This window comes from Ranitomeya variabilis, chromosome 5 (genome assembly GCF_051348905.1).
Source record: "Ranitomeya variabilis isolate aRanVar5 chromosome 5, aRanVar5.hap1, whole genome shotgun sequence".
Classification (NCBI taxonomy): Eukaryota; Metazoa; Chordata; class Amphibia; order Anura; family Dendrobatidae; genus Ranitomeya; species Ranitomeya variabilis.
In genome coordinates this window covers 224,978,636-224,996,367 of record NC_135236.1, presented here as the reverse complement: position 1 = coordinate 224,996,367, position 17,732 = coordinate 224,978,636, and the positions used below count along the sequence as shown (strand labels likewise).

Here is a 17,732-nt window from a genome sequence, read left to right as displayed (position 1 = left end):
GGGAGTATAAATTTATATATTCTCTGATGCCTGCCCAAAATTCACAAGCTAGAATAGACTGGACATTTTAGGGCATCTCTAAAAGCTAGCAGTAACCAGTACGAAAACCACATCAAAGAACTTCCAAAACCAAAGTAATAATTAATATTTCTCCCTTTACAGTGGTAGAACACCCAATGGCGCATTTTTACCAGAAAACATTCAGTGAATGAGCACTCCAGTTTCCCCTCTGATGCAAACATACCAGGAAAATGTCAATTTGTAGATTTTTCCTGGCAACTAACATGATTTTCAGCAGCACATTGTCCTCTGTAAACAGGGATGTGCTGCCGGGAACAGATCGCCCATATTAGTGATTGTTCTGTACCCATCATTGTTTCCATAGACTGGTAAAGAAGTGCCGAACGACCCGGAGCTAGGCAATAAGCTGAGAACTGGCCAAAATCAGCATGACTACATTTAGCCAAATGCTTGCTATTCCTGAAACCTCCAGTTGCATCTTGTGGGTACCCCTTGGGGCCGAGAACCTTTGTACAAAGGAACCTCCCAAGGAATATATTTTTGCACTGATTGGGGTGGCCATTCAGATTGGAGCATCAGTTCCCACAGGAAGAAAGGGCCTGCACAGTGACAGATCCAAGAAAAAAAAAGAAGATATTTTTTAAAACCGTAAAATCTGCATCTTCCTACTGCACAGTAACCAAATCCAGGATCTGCGACCGCAGAGACATTCTTGTCCAGTGAAATGCCTAAGTGCTCATTTGTGGCCACCACAGAAAGTCATATGATTATATGAGCAGATTCGCTTTATTTCTTGCTCTTACAATATTTCATAACTTTTAACAGAAACTTTGTACAGAAAGCCATATATCAAAATTTATGCAATGACATCAGAAGAATGTGACCTTTTCTGCTTTAGTATTTGCTTTTCAAGTATTTTTATTGAACATTTTGAAAATTTTTTGAACATGCATTTTGTTTATATGTATATTATTTCGCATTAGTAAGTAGGGGAAGGAAGGATGGGGAAGGGTTTGGGAAAGGGAAGGGGAAGAAAAACTTTAATAGTAACTGACAGATTTGTGACTACTTGTATAACTGCTACAGTAATTGATCTGTCTTGATATAATTAACTTCCATACATTTCTGAATTCAAACTATGTACATTAAGAGTAGCGAAATCTGCTACCTTTAACTTTATAATAAAGATAACAGTTAATCTAAGGTCTGGTGTATAGTATTCCATTTGCTCCATTTTTTGTCGTATTTATGCAAACAACAGTTAGCTATTGAGAATTTTAAGTCTAACGTATTATGAATTCTCAGTTTGTCTACAATGTCAGAGAACTTTGGTATGACAGTTAATTTCCAAAAGGTGGCAATCATGTTTTTAACTATTAGTAAGAGATGTATTATGACCATTTTAATTGAGCATTGTACATTTTCCAGGTCTAAGAAGAATGCTGTTTGTGGGGAAAGAGTGAAGTTCCTGCTTTAGGCTATGTGTGCACACGTTCAGGATTTCTTGCAGAAAATTCCTGAGAAAAACCTGAAATTTTCTGCAAGAAATCTGCATGCGTTTTTGGTGCGTTTTTTCCAAACATTTCCCAATGCATTTTATAGTGGGAAATCCGCAAAAAAAACCGCAAGATTAACATGCTGCGTTTTTTTACCGCGATGCGTTTTTTTTCTTGGAAAAAAACGCATCATGTGCACAAAAATTGCGGAATTCATTCTAGATGGGATGCATACTGTATGCTGTTTTTTGCGGTTTTATAGTGAAAAAAACGCGAAAAATCAGCAACGTGTGCACACAGCCTAAGGGCTTGTTCACACTATCCTTTTTTTGCTGCGGATTTTTCAGCTGCGGGTTTGGAAAACCCGCAGTTGAAAACCACGGTGGTTTTCCCTGCGGGTTTTTGTGCGGTTTCTTCTGCGGATTCCACTGCGGGTTTCCAACTGCAGTTTCCTATTGGTGCAGGTGGAAAACCGTTGCGGAATCCGCAGAAAGAATTGACATGCTACTTCTTTTTTTCCCGCAGAAAATCCGCGCTGATTTTCTAGTGGAAAAAAGCAAAGTGGGCACAGCGGTTTTTGATTTCCATAGGGTAACATTGTACTGTACCCTGCATGGAAAACGGCTGCGGATCCGCAGCTGCAAATCCGCTGCGGATCCGCAGCAAAAACCGCAGCGTGTGAACATAGCCTTAGTATTTGGATCACACAGCCTTAGTATTTGGATAATCCAAAATTTTTCCGTGTTCAAATCCTTTTCCAATATGAAAAGGAAAAAAAAAAAAATCCCAGTATGTTTTCATGTAAGGTGCTGCAGTTGGAGCAGCACAGAAGAAATTGCAGTGTGCAGGAGACCTTCCCTCTACATGCACAAGATCGCAGCAGATGCCATCCTGTAAGGTGCAGAGAAGCCCCAGCCAACTGTAGAAAGGAAGGGCACACCTTCTACACCACCAAGAATAGATCTGGATGGGGATGGTTAGGGCAAGCTAGTCACACCGCGCAGAAACATGCCGTAATGTCATCTCTGGCAACAGATGGTGCGGAGAGATGAGTAATGACCCCACACAGGTTTCTCAGAGAGCTACCAAGTCAGAAACAAAGCAGACAAGATTCTGACAAGTCACATCAATGGTCAAAAGAAGTCTTCTAGAATAAAGTAATAACACACTAGGACCTAAAAATACCAAAACACAAAAAATAGTGAGTATATTTTTTTATTCACTAAATATTCTAATATTTTACTCAGTTTAAAGGAAGGACTAGTTCTTGGATTCATTAAAAGCACCATTTTTCTTTTAAATTTCAGCGCCAGAGTGGTACCACTAATCTAAGTTCCTGCCCCTAGTAAAATACTTAACAGCCGGCGTCTTCATCTAGTTGGCATCGCTCCGTTCGCCTTCTGCAGGCTGTGACCTCCACAATCGCTTCAGTGTTTGCTGGGCGATCTGGAAGTCACCACAATGTCAGCCTGAGGGCCAGAAAGAGGGTCTCAGACTTACACCGAGAACCTGTGAGAGACAGTTAGAGGTAACAGTTCCATCAAAAGTTGGGGTCACAAGATGGCAGTGAGAGGCCAGACCCATACATGGTGGCTAATAGATTACTGGGTTGGTAGGAATTTACATTAGTAAGTAGCACCACTCCATCGATGTAAAAAACATAAAATGCTGGAGTGGCGCTTTAAAGGGAACCTGTCACCCCCAAAATCGAAGGTGAGCTAAGCCCACCGGAATCAGGCGCTTTTCTACAGCATTCTGGAATGCTGTAGATAAGCCCCCGATGTATCCTGAAAGATGAGAAAGAGGTTAGATTATACTCACCCAGGGGCGGTCCTGCTGCGGTCCGATGGGCGTCGCAGTCCGGTGCGGGGCCTCCCAGCTTCTTACGATGACGTCCTCCTCTTGTATTCACGCTGCGGGAAAGATCAGAGATGCCCGGCGCCTGCGCACTGCAGTACTCTGCGGCGTGAAGACAAGAAGAGGACTTCATCCTATGAAGATGGGAGGCCCCGGACTGGACAGAAACACCCATCGGATCGGACAGGCCCAGGTGAGTATAATCTAACCTCTTTTTCTCATCTTTCAGGTTACATCGGGGGCTTAACTACAGCATTACAGAATGATGTGGATATCCCCTGATGCCGATGGGCTTAGCTCACCTTCGATTTTGGGGGTGACAGGTACCCTTTAAGCAGTTCCTACAGTTTTAGGACCTAAAAGTTTTTTTAAATGTGAATTTTTGGGCAAGAAAGTCGAAACACCCTTGCGTGCTCAAGGCTCACGAAAGTAAAAAATTAGGCCTTTTCATTATTTCAAGCAAGAAATGAAGAATGTGCCTTGTGGCAGTACTGTAAGGAGATAACAGTTACCTAGGAAGGGGCCAATACAATACAGACATATGTTCATAAGGTGAACTTCCCGATTACATCCAATAAAGTGAATGAATCATGTTTGTACTTGCAGGGCTGTTCCAATATGAAAAAACAAACCTGGGTGTCAGGGAGGTCAGATTTTCTCAGGTATATGGGGCACGTAGGATAAGAGATGAATCTGTCATCAACTCTACCGGCATTACTCACAGACACCATCTAGGATAACCCGACTCCAAACATAATGTGGCACATTATATTTAATATAGTCATGGGACAACAAGCATGGATAATTCATTTTAATATTTGTGACTTTTCTAATGACATGGCTTCAATAATATGAGCCGGTAGAAGGGAGACAAGCTGCAAGTCAGGTCAGACCGGTCGTGTGTGCTCCGCTGTGCACAGCATTTCTGTTGAAGCTCACTGATAACTAGGCCTTACATATAGGACTAAAGTGTAGATACAATGCAAGGTAATTGTGAACGAGCATCGGTAATCTTCAGAATGAGCGTCTATCTTGCCATGTACAGTGCCTTGTGAAAGTTTTCGGCTCCCTGAAATTTTTCAACCTTTCCCAAATATTCTTCAAACATAAAGGTACCAAATGTAAATTTTGGGTGAAAAATCAACAAGTGGAACACAATTGTGAAGTTGAACGACATTTATTGGTTATTTTACATTTTTGTGGAAATTCAAAAACTGAGAAGTGGGGCGTGCAATATTATTCGGCCCCCAGTGCAGCGAACTCACTCCAGAAGTTCATTGTGGATCTCTGAATGATCCTAAATGCCTAATGATGATAAATATAATCCACCTGTGTGTAATCATGTCTCAGTATAAATGCTCCTGCTCTGTGATAGTCTCAGGGTTCTGTTTGAAGCACAGAGAGCATCATTAAGACCAAGGAACAAGTAATGCATTGCGAAAATGACCTGTGATGACGTGCGGTCTCGCGAGACCGCTACGTCGTCTGGGGTCATGCCCGAGCATCGCAAGGAGCGGGAAAGGCTGCCGGGGACGCCGGAAGGTGAGAATAGAATGTTAAAAATAATAATAAATCATGATATCTTTTTACTATTGATGCTGCAAATCTAAATGACACTGCTAAAGGGTGCCGACGTTGCTTCTGAGTTAACACAACCAAATGAGCATCTGTGGGGTGTGCAGAAAAGACCAGTCTCATTCATGGAGTCCCACCGCCCAACTTACAGTACCTGCTGCTACATCCTGATGATAAATGGCCCCTTCAGTGAGGCAGAATATAAAAGGCTTATAATGACACATTTACATTTATGACAGAGCTGCTCTTTAGGTTAGGCTACTTTCACACTTGCATCGTTTGGCCTCCGTCACGATGCCTCGTTTTGGAGAAAAAAAAACGCATCCTGCAAAGTTGCCCGCAGGATGCGTTTTTTCTCCATAGACTTGTATTACTGACGCATCGTGAGGTATGGACACACGTTCCATACGTCATGCACTGGATGCGTCGGTATTTGGCGGACTGTCGTATCGAAAAAACATTCAAAGGAATGTTTTTTCGTAAGTCGGGTCCTGCATTTTGAACTGCGCAGGCGCGGCCGGAACTCCACCCCCTCCTCCCTGGGACTTTACAATGGGCAGCGGACGCGGTGAAACACTGCATCCGCTGCCCACATTGTGCAAAAAAATCACCACTGTCCGTCAGTACGTTGCGCCGACGCTTTGTGACGGCCCCGTACCGACAGGAGTGTGAAAGAAGCCTTACAAAACATAACAGGTCTTATACTCCTCAGCTTCTACACAGTAATCCCTTAGCTTTTTTACTGCAGAATGTGTTTTGGAAGGAGGTAAGGGAGGAAGGCTCACCCATTCACATGCCTAATTGTACAGCTAAGAATCTGCTCTAAAGCATGCACTTCGCTCCAAGAGTGAACCAGGCAAGTCTTAGCACATAACCACTCCCAGGAAGACAAATATGTGGCCAATAAAACGGAAAAATAACCTTCTGATTATTATCAGTATTAAATAATAATATAGCATCCTACAGAGAAAAAAAAAAAAAAAACACCAGGAAACAAAAAAAAATCCTAATATATATATATATATATATATATATATATATATATATATATATATATATATATATATATATATATATATATATATATATATATATATATAATTGTCTAAGGGGTACTTCCGTCTGTCTGTCCTCAACTTCCGTCACGGTTATTCATTTGCTGATTGGTCTCGCCAGCTGCCTGTCATGGCTGCCGCGACCAATCAGCGACGGCCACAGTCCGATTAGTCCCTCCCTACTCCCCTGCAGTCACTACCCGTTGCCCGCTCCATACTCCCCGCAGTCACGGCTCACACAGGGTTAATGCCAGCGGTAACGGACCGCGTTATGCCGCGGGTAACTCAGTCCGTTACCGCCGCTACTAACCGTGTGACCAAGTTTTTACTATTGACGCTGCATCAATAGTAAAAGGATCTAATGTTAAAAATAATTTACAAAAATATAAAAATAATATACTCACCTTCCGCCGCCTTTCCCATTCCTCGCCACCCTCCGGTAACTGCTCTGTGCAAGCGGCAAGTTCCAGTAGCAAGGATCGTATGGCAGAAGGACAAGCCATGACATCACGGTCATGTGACCGCGACGTCATCACACCCTGGGACCGGAAGCTGCCGCCTGTACCGCGCACAGGCGACAGAACTACAAGTATGGTGAGTATGTTAGAACTACAAGGGGCCCTCGGATCGGAAGGTGAGTATGTTTATTTTTTAACCTGTGACATACGTGGCTGGGCTATATACTACGTGGCTGGGCTATATACTACGTGGACATGCATATTCTACAATACCCGATGCGTTAGAATCGGGCCACCATCTAGTTGCATTATAAACATGGAGCCTTGGGTACACTTCTGGGCCTCTGTTTCACTTTCAAAGAGCAGTTTTGCAATTTTTTGTTCTGGGCAAACCACCTTTATAATTAATATTTTTCTGCACAATTAATAAATAATGGCTCATACAGATGTCAGTAATTTTTCCTGAACACAAATGGTCCACGTTTTTAATCAGGGTTTGATCAGTTTTTTAACATCAGTGTTTTATCAGTTTTTCACAGCTAAAAAAGAAAAGGATGGATGCTCAGAAAAAAAAACAAAACCTAATATATGGACATGTATACAGCTCAAGAGAATAGATAACTGTGAAAAATACAGAGGAAAAGTACAAGAAAACCTTATGTCTGAATAATCCCCAATGGATTAGGCCAATAATACACAAAAATAAAAACACATTATATCAATACTCATGTTTGCTTTAAAGACTTTACATTTGACAGTAGATTCGTTATATTAAAAATTAAATAAAGAATTGACAGCGGAACAGAGTTGGCCAAACAATAAATTTGAAAATGACAGAGCCCTCAACACTCCTGGTGTGGGGCGCACACGGGTCCATCACACTGGAAGCCCCACCATTCTAGGTTTGGTGACTAGGGTTGTGATCATGAGTTCACATAAGGGCTGTAGCAAGAGGTTTATTTGCAGTCTCGCTGTATTGGAGTCTCTCCACTGATTTATAAACCAAACGTGTAGGCAGAAATGGCACAATGTGCTGGGTATATACCCAAACCTTCCAACCTATATACCAACTGGCAAAAGAGAGAAGGCAACTACTGTATATCCCCCAATTGTCCCACAGTTGTCTCTACCATGCTGCAGAGATCGGCACCCTATATGAGGAAGATGGCGCACTGCTCAATATACATTAACGCTAAAAACCCTTTTGTGTACCTTCCCCATTGCAAAATAGTGCAAAAACACACCAGTGTGACAAAACACAATCCTAGGAATGTAATCAGCAGAAAGGGGAACCAAATGGTAAATTGGACCCTTACCTTATATAACTAGAAGCAGCATTCAAATAATCCCGTTTCACATTGGGCCTTAAATCAGAGAGTTTGCTAGCATCAAGACAAATAATAGAGTAGGGGGAGCGGAGCAGATGGATCTATAGTTTTGCGAGAAAACATTCAGTATAACCCTTGTCCTAATCAGTTCAACTTCTCTTTCTTGGATTTTCGGTCCAATGCCCAATCCTATCAGTGACTGACAGCTATCTTTGCTAAGTGTGTGCACAGGGAGCTGTCAGTCACTGATAGGGCCGCCCACTAGACCAAAAATCCCAGAAAGAGCAGAGGATTACATTAGTACACAGGTTATACTGAAAGTTTTGTGAGAAAACAGTATCAATCTACTCAGCTCCTCCTGCTCTATAACGTGATGCCTGCAGATGGGACTGTCATCTCATGGTGGCAGGTTCACTAAGCAATTCAACAAAAAAGGAACACAATTCACAAGCACGTTAACTTAGTTGTCCTGAATTAAAAGAGAAAAAAAAAAAATGAAGACGTCAGGAAAAGAGATCTCCACCGATCTCTATTACTGAAGAGCAGAAGCAATTTACTAGACCCAAGTTCAGCTCCGATCTGCATTGCCTAGTGTCATCAGATGGAATTCTAGAGTCTTCTCCTGCACCGGCCGACCTTTTCTTGTAGATTTCTCTTTGAAAAGTTATAGAATTATTCTATTTTTACTACTAAACTCAGCTGACCATACCACATGGAATACTGGCTGCAAAGAAGAGTAAAATTTAGTTTTTATTTTTTAATTTCCTCTCCCCACGGTGAAAATAAATCACTTGTAAAGTTCAGGTTATGACTTACGACAAGGTCAGATTTACTTTGTGGGTGTGTACTACTTCCCCTGTATGACCAATCATAAACTGGCAACATACAGAGGAAAAAAGATAGCCAAGAACAGGCTTCCTCCTGTGAGACATGTACTGACAGTCTGCTCTTCTCAGTGGTCTCACTGCAGATCGGTTTGTAGTCAGTGCTGTGAGTAATGAATGTGCTTACAGTGCCGGTAGCACAGCTATATGCTCTCACCCACACCAAATGCCATGAGATGAAAACGAAAGTATTAGGTTTTCACATTTTGCTCGGCTCCACTTCTGGTATTTTGTAATCACACACAGTTCTAAAGTTAGAGTAGACTGTATCATTACATGCCTCATAGAATGGTAGAGTTGGAAGGGACCTCCTGGGTCATCTGGTCCAACCAACTGCTCAAAGCAGGATTCACTAAATCATCCCAGACAGGTGTCTGTCCAGCCTCTGTTTGAAGACTTCCATTGAAGAAGAACTCACCACCTCTCGTGGCAGCCTGTTCCATTCATTGATCACCCTCACTGTCAAAAAGTTTTTAATATCTTATCTGTACATTCTCCTTTTCAGTTTCGTTCCATTGCTTCTTGTGTTTCCATGAGCAAATAAGATTAAAGGATGATCCCTCTACACTGACACCCCTTCAGATATTTGTAGGCAGCCATTAGGTCTCCTCTTGGCCTTTTTTGCAGCTTCAGAATGCTATTAATCTGCACTGGGACACCTTTCACAGTGAACACAGAAAACTATCAGTGTTGTGAGGAGGGTTATAAAGAGCTCAACATTCAGAGAACTGGAAGATCTGCAGCAGAGAAAGCTGGGGAGAAAGGTTGAACTTGATGGACTTAGGTCTTTTTTCAACCTATGCAACTAGGATGTTGTTATCAAAGCAGCAAGCAGCCCAGTAACACAGCTGGACTCAGGAACATCAAGGTCTCCTCCCCTACATCAAGCTGCTCTCAATAGAGGGGACAAAATTTACCGATTCGATTTAAGAAAACTGAAAGCAGAACTCTATACCTGAGTCCCCCAACTCCACTCCTCAACAGCCACCACCAACGAAGATTTCCAGGATTTCTAGTATTGCCCAAGGGGGCAAACACTGGACTATGAGAATTGCTGGCCTATGATTTTCCAGATTAGGAGCGTTACATTACTTGATTATGAAGACAGCATGAAACATCTACAGCAAGGCTAGCAGAGCTCATAGTACATCCAAAAATTAGCAAGGATGTCCTTTTCTTTAGGCAAAAATGACTTCACTTTTCTTATTGCTGCCTTTTAAACAATGGTGGCATAACGCAAATGGAATTGAATTACAGCTATTCTGTAAAGAGCATTATTATTTGTATTAGAAACTCCCATGGTTTGCTATGCTCAGGTTATGAGCGACTATCCATTTCATGAGGAAGACCCCTGCCTCCTTCTCACATTAGGAATGCCATTCTAGTGTCTTGCTACAAGTAATAAAATCTATCATTATAAAGCAGCCGCCTAGAAGTGTCCTCTCACATTCCAGAGATAATGATCATAACCTGAAGATTAGCATTGCAGAGTTCCGACAGGTATCGGCAAATAACATGCTACCATTTCTTGCTTTGACTTTATGTAGAGCTTTTGTAATAACTCCTTTGGCACAACTATACTGGGGGGGGGGGAGGGAAAAAAAGAATTTCTTGCTCGATGACAATAGGAACGGTGGCTCAATAGTTTGCAATGGGGTCTTAGGTTTCTTATTCAACCAGGGGCATGATGAACATACGGTATTTGGAATGTTTCCCCCTACTACTCGGACAACCTCTCAATCCCCATGTTCCCAGCTTGTAAAATTAGGCCGGGGTCACACTTGCGAGTGCAATGTGAGAAACTCACACGAGTCTCTGGCATCACGTAAGGGTATGTTTCCACAGTCAGTAAACGCTGCGTTCATCCGCAGCGGCCAGAAGTTACAGCATAGTGGATGGGATCTGAAGAAATCCCATCTCCACTAAGCGTGCAGGGAAGCCTCCAGTTTCCCTGCGGAGACGGAGATGTGGCGCGTCTTTAGAGACCGCAGCATGTCAATTTATCTTGCGGAGACGCTCCATATCTGCAAGATAAATTTCCAGTCCACTGTATAGGATGCGGTGATTCCACACAGTTCAGTGAACACACGCGGAATCGCCTGCGTTAAAAAGCCGGCAGCGCTTTGGACATGTGCTGCGTCCAAAGCGCTGCCTGTTCCTGACTGTGGAAACATACCCCAATACTCAACGCCGATGCCGTTCCTGCGGTGTCTGTACTGGCTCTCCGCGACATTGCATGACATAAGGTCACGGGATACCCGGGAGAGTCAGCGCAGATACCGCTTGAACGGCGCCAACACCGGACATGAATATAAAAGTGTTATTTTACAAGAGGAAAATATAGGGATTGAAAAAGGGTTGTCCAAGACAGCTACTGTAAGTGGGGACATATACAGACAAAGACATTACCAAGTAACACTTAGTCCAACAGTTATAGGAGTAGTGAGGGCCCTGTGACGCACCAATGGTTTGCTATGACAACAAGGACAACAATGCCTGGCAACATGGAGATCCGCTGGAACCTAGCCGGGGCTTCATAGGAGATAGTGATTTTTACTATATGGGGTAATGCTGTGGTATTGCTGTATGTATGAGTGACCAGACAATGGGGGGGGAGAGAGAGAGAATCACCTCTCCCCCCCCGCCATTACAAATGGAGATAAATCCAAAAAATATATATGTCTTTAAAATTGCACATATTTGCTTATCACTGCATACTGAAAGTCTGATCAAAATATAAAAATAAGTACCCCGATCAGTAAACATTGCCCCCTACTGTTTATACTACCACATACACTTCAGGCTATCAGTGTATGGAGTTTCCTCTTTTTGACCAAGTAGGCACAATCCATTAGGCTGCTTTCACACATCAGTTTTTTGCCATCAGGCACAATCCGGCAAATTTTGATCACTGGAACCACATTATCTGCCCCACATCATGCTGCTTTTAGATGGTGTCAGATTTCTTTGAAGTAAACCTCTTTAAATAATGCCGGGGCCCTAGTAACGGTTATCCAAGTTTTGTCATCAGCCACAAGGGCAACAGAATCCAGCATCTCTTAACTGTTGGGCTACATGCACACTGCGGAAAGCGTGCCGTTTATCCAGCAATTCAGGTCCACACTAATATAGATGCTGCCTCTTAGGAGAGCGTTATCTACACACTACAAATCTGAAACATGGCAATTCATTTATGCGGAATTCCTTCTAGACTGAACTCTTGCGATGCACAGAGCGACGTCTGCACGAGCATATGCGGATATTGCCAGAACAATTCCACCATGTGTGCACACAGCCTTAGGCCACGTCCCCACACCGTGTTTAGCAGTGCAAGTGGAGCGGATTGTATTTCATGAAAACTATATATAATATATATATATATATATATACACATGCACATATACAAGACTGAATTCAGTCTACAACAAACAATTGTAATATATTTGTAGAACTCAGATGCTATTCAGTAGCTCCATATAGACTTGAACAGTCTCATGCGACACACAGAACTAGCACATGAAGTGGTAAACACAGAATCTGTACATGGGGAAAGAAAACTCGCTCCCCTGCACTGCCCCATTGAAAAACAGTGGTTTGTGGCATTTAGACCGAAAGTACAGTCATAAGAACCCACCCTAAAGAGCATAGTACTTACTCCACACATGCTGCAGGTTATCCTCACAGACTGGCCCTATTAATGGGGCTAATGCTCATTCTGTTCTGCAACACATCAACCTATGGCAGGAAAATTAAAGTGTCTGCCAAGTGTGAACATGCCCTTATTAGAATTTCTGCACCCTCAGATAACCCGTGCAATCCGGTCACTGGCCACATTAGTAATCTATGGCTGCTGGATGGGAGCCCCCAGAACTTCCTCCTACCTGATGGCATCTCAGTTCTTCTGATTAGCTAACCTGGCGTGACAAGTGACATCGCGCCAGGCTAGGTAATCAAAAGAAGAGCCACGGACGTGGTCACACCACAGGAGGCAAGTCTCAGGGCTCCCTTCTGGCAACCACACATTACTAAAAGGGAAGTCAAGGGTGCTCACTATACCAACGAGGGGGTGCTCTGGAGAAAAATAAGTCCAATATATTTTATAAATCACTCCGGCACACCAAAAATAAACAGTAAGTGTATATTTATTTCAATTCAACAGACAGCGGGATGCCATAAAAAAGAAAAAAGCGGTCACAATTGTAGACGTATAATGGTATCCCCAACGTTTCGGCATTAAGTTGCCTTTCTCAAGGGGTATTAAGTCTATTTGTAATGTGACCAGCACGGTGAGCAGCTCCCTCTTCACATAATAATAACAGCGTCCGGAACAAGGCTCCAAGGTAGGACAGGTTGCTGTGTGCAGGTCAGGGAGCCGCTCAGCGTGCTGGTCACATTACAAATAGACTTAATACCCCTTGAGAAAGGCAACTTAATGCCGAAACGTTGGGGATACCATTATACGTCTACAATTGTGACCGCTTTTTTCTTTTTTATGGCATCCCGCTGTCTGTTGAATTGAAATAAAACCACACATTACTGGCATGGCTGATGGACCAGGACCTCCGAATCGAGTCGCACCAACTCCACTGTAAGGCTAGCGTTGTCTCTGCCGCACAACGGGGGCAGCGGATGCATTTTTCCAGCACATCCGCTGCCCCATTGTGAGGTGCGGGGGAAGTGCGGGGAGGTGGGGGCAGAGTTCCGGCCGCGCATGTGCGGTCGGAAAAAGCGGACCGTCGGGAGCAAAAAACGTTACATGTAACGTTTTTTGCTCCCGACGGTCCGCCACAACACGGCGCAACCGTCGCACGACGGTAGCGACGCGTGTCAATGCGTCGCAAATGTGTCGCTAATGTTAGTCAATGCAGAAAAAACGCATCCTGCAAGCACTTTTGCAGGATGCGTTTTTTCGGCAAAACGACGCATTGCAACGTATTGCAGTTAACGCTAGTGTGAAAGTAGCCTAAGGAATTTAGTTGCCTGCATTGCCAACAAAGCCTTGTTCACATTCATGTGAGCGCTACTCTCAGGTTTCTAGCGGGGTCATTCCATATCAAGTGATCCAAATATGAATTATTTTTTTTTAACCTCAAGTCTTTAGATATTTTTTATTTTTTGTTTTTATGAAGTACACCTTTAGTTAATTACAAATTAAAAGTTTTTAATTTTTTTCTTCATCGGTTAATTTTTTACAGATTTCTGAAGTTAAAAAAAAAAAGCACAGATTTTGGCCTGGTATGGTTTTACATTTTTTATCATATCTCGGGCTAGAATTAAGATAAAGAGGTGGGAGAGGCATCATTTTTCTCAGAACGGTACCGGCTTTCATTTGATATGTCACAAGACTATGTTTCTTTAGAATTTGTTTTGGAGAAATCAAATTCAAAATTTTGATGCGCAATTGTGAAAAAAACGCATGTTTTAAAATTGTGAAAACATGCATGTGTGTCACTTGTGTCCTTGTTTATATTTGTACAGGGATTCAACTTGGGATCTATCAAATTTGTATTTTTTTAAGCCTTGAATCATCTGATTTTATGTTTGTGTGAGTTTCTTCCTTTTTTTCCCTCGTCCTTTTTAGTCTCGTCCTAATTATATGTTAAAAACCAGATTAAAAGAACCAATATTTTTACCACCTATTTATACGTGGAACAATTTTTTTTCTATTATAATCACTAAACATGTCTTTTATGAAGTGTTTAAGAAGAGTACACTAGTTAAATACTCATTCTATAAAATATGAACTATTCAAACAATAGTAGGTTTTTACACTGGCCTTTTATCATCAATGTGTCCCTTCTAGTGGGTGAAATGTCATCTTGCCCATAAGCGCTCACTAGCAATGGCCGTTTCCTTCTGTGTCAGAGTACGCACGGCCTGTCATGGTGCTCGGCTCCACCTGAGTTAATATCTGATTTTTGTAACTTTTACAATGTCTGGTTTTCTTGGATACACAAAGGATGGCGCTGGACCAGAAGGTGCAGAAAAGTCACTTCTTCATTTTCACAGTCTATGGAGAGTACAGTAGCCGCCACCAGCACTAATCATATTCACAGGTCACGTAACCAGTTGTGTCATCCATTGCCGATCTTGTGCCGCCTTCTACCACTTCATGGACGTCACTGTCTTCATTTCTGCTTCACTACATGGGATGACAGTGCGGTATTGCCAAGTCCCTGTGATGGGTTCTGCTTCCAGTAACCGATGTTTTCACAATCTCTCCTCCTCTTCGTAGTCCTGGTTTGTACAATACATGAACTGGATGTTAAGAATATGTTTCTCCCTCCATTTGAGGAGTTTCCTGGGTGTTAAGAATTGGTGTGAATCTGGCCTCTGGAGGCTCCAGCTGCCGGCCGGTCATCTGCTCTGCAGTCACCGTCTACCCCTGGTCATTCTCAGGTTGAGCCCTAACAAAGCTTCTCCTCTGTCCTCTCCTGATTCTAAGCTGTAACATCTAAAAATCATGGATTATTTGGTAACTATAGACCCCACACTGTTAGACCACAGGCTGAACAGATCTGAACTCAAGATTTTCAAATTGACACTGCACTAGTTTTATTTTTTAAAATATGATCCCATCACGATCCCAACATGTATTTTGGTACAGATGTGGCTAGGAGCATAGCAGGCACATGTGCAGTTTGACATTTTGAAATTAAACGTTTTTTTCGGAAATGAGTTTTAAAATTTTGCGTTTCCGTTCGCATGGGTAAAATATTAACAAAGATACTCTTGTGATATATCTAGTGAAAGCCTGTACAGTTCTGAGTAGAATGGTGTTTATTTGGTTTCTCTATTTTTTTTCTAGCCTGAGTTATGAGGAGAAATGTAAAGGCAGGCAACACCGAAATTCGCACTTTCCGAACTTTGAAAATCAATTAAAAAAAAATGTATCTAGAATTTTTTTTCTTCACATTTTGCATTCTCTGACACACTATTACCAAATAACAATCTCAAAATAATTAAAAATATAGTGGTAAAAATCATTGGTTCACTTGACATGGAATGACCCAGTGCTGTTTCACAGTCCGGATACATCACCATCTACCGGTCCTTCATGCCAACTGGAGAGTAGAGGATATAAAATAAATAAGAAAAACCATTACACACAGGCCAAGGGTCCAGCCAATAGACACCATCACCCCAGAGCCTTCCTTAGGGTAATGCTGACACTTACAGCAACACAACATACTGAGCGTTAGGGGTGATGCTCGTTATGTCAGGAGAAAACGCTGGTCCAAGAAAGTCACCTAGTATTAGTGACAGCATGAAACACCCAGCCGCACAGCCCACCTCTCCCACCCCAGCCGCACGGTCCACCCCAGCCGCACGGCCCACCTCTCCCACGGTCCACCCCAGCCGCACGGCCCACCTCTCCCACGGTCCACCCCAGCCGCACGGCCCACCTCTCCCACGGTCCACCCCAGCCGCACGGCCCACCTCTCCCACGGTCCACCCCAGCCGCACGGCCCACCTCTCCCACGGTCCACCCCAGCCGCACGGCCCACCTCTCCCACGGTCCACCCCAGCCGCACGGCCCACCTCTCCCACGGTCCACCCCAGCCGCACGGCCCACCTCTCCCACGGTCCACCCCAGCCGCACGGCCCACCTCTCCCACGGTCCACCCCAGCCGCACGGCCCACCTCTCCCACGGTCCACCCCAGCCGCACGGCCCACCTCTCCCACGGTCCACCTCAGCCGCACGGCCCACCTCTCCCACGGTCCACCTCAGCCGCACGGCCCACCGCTCCCACCCCATCCGCACAGCCCACCGCTCCCACCCCATCCGCACGGCCCACCGCTCCCACCCCATCCGCACGGCCCACCCCGGCCACACGGCCCACCGCTCGCACTTGTATAAGGAGCACTTAGTGCCATTCCCCTGTGTGCAGATTAGGGGTGCAGGACAGGGGCCCCTGGGAATCACACGACCCACGTCAGTAATCAGGGACACAGGCACGGAGCTCCGTGTATCACACCTGTCACTATCACGCAGCCCACGGAGGGTCTGGCTGTAACAAATGGTTAGTGACGAGATGTAAATACCCCCTCCCCCACCCGGGCACTCCTCGCCCACGCTGCAGCCCCCGATGTGACGGCACCAGGTGTCCTTACCGATCACGGTTAGCAGTCTGCGGCCTGGATCATTTCACCGCCTGCCGTAGCCAGGGACAATCCGACCCCCCGCAGCTTCCTTCCCCACCCAAAGGGGCCGATCGCTTGGCTCTACCCCGGCGGGGGAGGGGGTGGCTCCTATGGTACTAGACTTCTGGGATTCTTTAACCCTCTCCCCGTAGAATGCAGAGGAGCGGTAAGGCAGGGGGCACTTGTCCTGGAGCTGCCCCCGTATACCGCGGCCCGTATCACCAGAGCGGAGACTCGTCCTCGGCCACAGCAACTGAGGCTCTCCCTTCCTCTCGCGACACTTATTATGACACAACAGGGAAGCGGAAAAGCGAGAGCCGAAGTACGACAGCTGCTAGGGCTGGTCACGTGATGCGCAAGGAGATGCGCCGGCGTCCATTTTCCTTTAGGGCACTTCCGTTCCCTATGGTCTACCTGAAGTAAATATCACGGTATACGCAGTCGTGTGTATTCCACAGCACGTGGTTTCAGCTCTGCTGTGGAAAAGGGCAGGTGCTCGGCAGGTTTATTACTTGATGGTCATTATAGGGAGTTGAAAAGTGCTGAGGTAAAGCCCTTGGAGCGAAGTATGAGTTATTATTATTATTATTTATTGTTATAGGAGTTACAGGAGAGTTAGGTGACGTTCACACTTTGAGTATTTGATCAGTATTTTATAAGCCAAAATCAGGAGGAGAACAATCAGTGGGGGAGTATTAGGCCATGTTCACACGTTCAGTATTTGGTCAGTATTTTACCCCAGTATTTGTAAGCCAAAACCAGGAGTGGAACAATCAGAGGAAAAGTAGAGTAGAAACATATGCACCACTTCTGCATTTATCACCCACTGCTGCTTTTGCTTATAAATACTGAGGTAAAATACTGATAGAGTGACCGTGGCCTAATAGAAATACGTCACCATTTCTATATTTC

General features: G+C 44.1%; 1 protein-coding gene across 8 annotated transcripts in view; it reads right to left on the bottom strand.

Moving 5' to 3' along the window:
• RNF111 (ring finger protein 111) overlaps positions 1-17,215 on the bottom strand; it is a 58,093-nt gene extending 40,878 nt beyond the window's left edge. For 2 of the 8 annotated variants that reach the window (XM_077263850.1, XM_077263854.1), the window contains exon 1: positions 16,791-17,215. The gene's annotated coding sequence lies outside the window, so the exon portion shown is untranslated. The remainder of the gene's footprint in view (positions 1-16,790) is intronic. The other 6 variants (XM_077263849.1, XM_077263851.1, XM_077263855.1 and 3 more) reach the window with 5 other exon arrangements.
• Between the last annotated feature and the right edge of the window lie 517 nt (positions 17,216-17,732).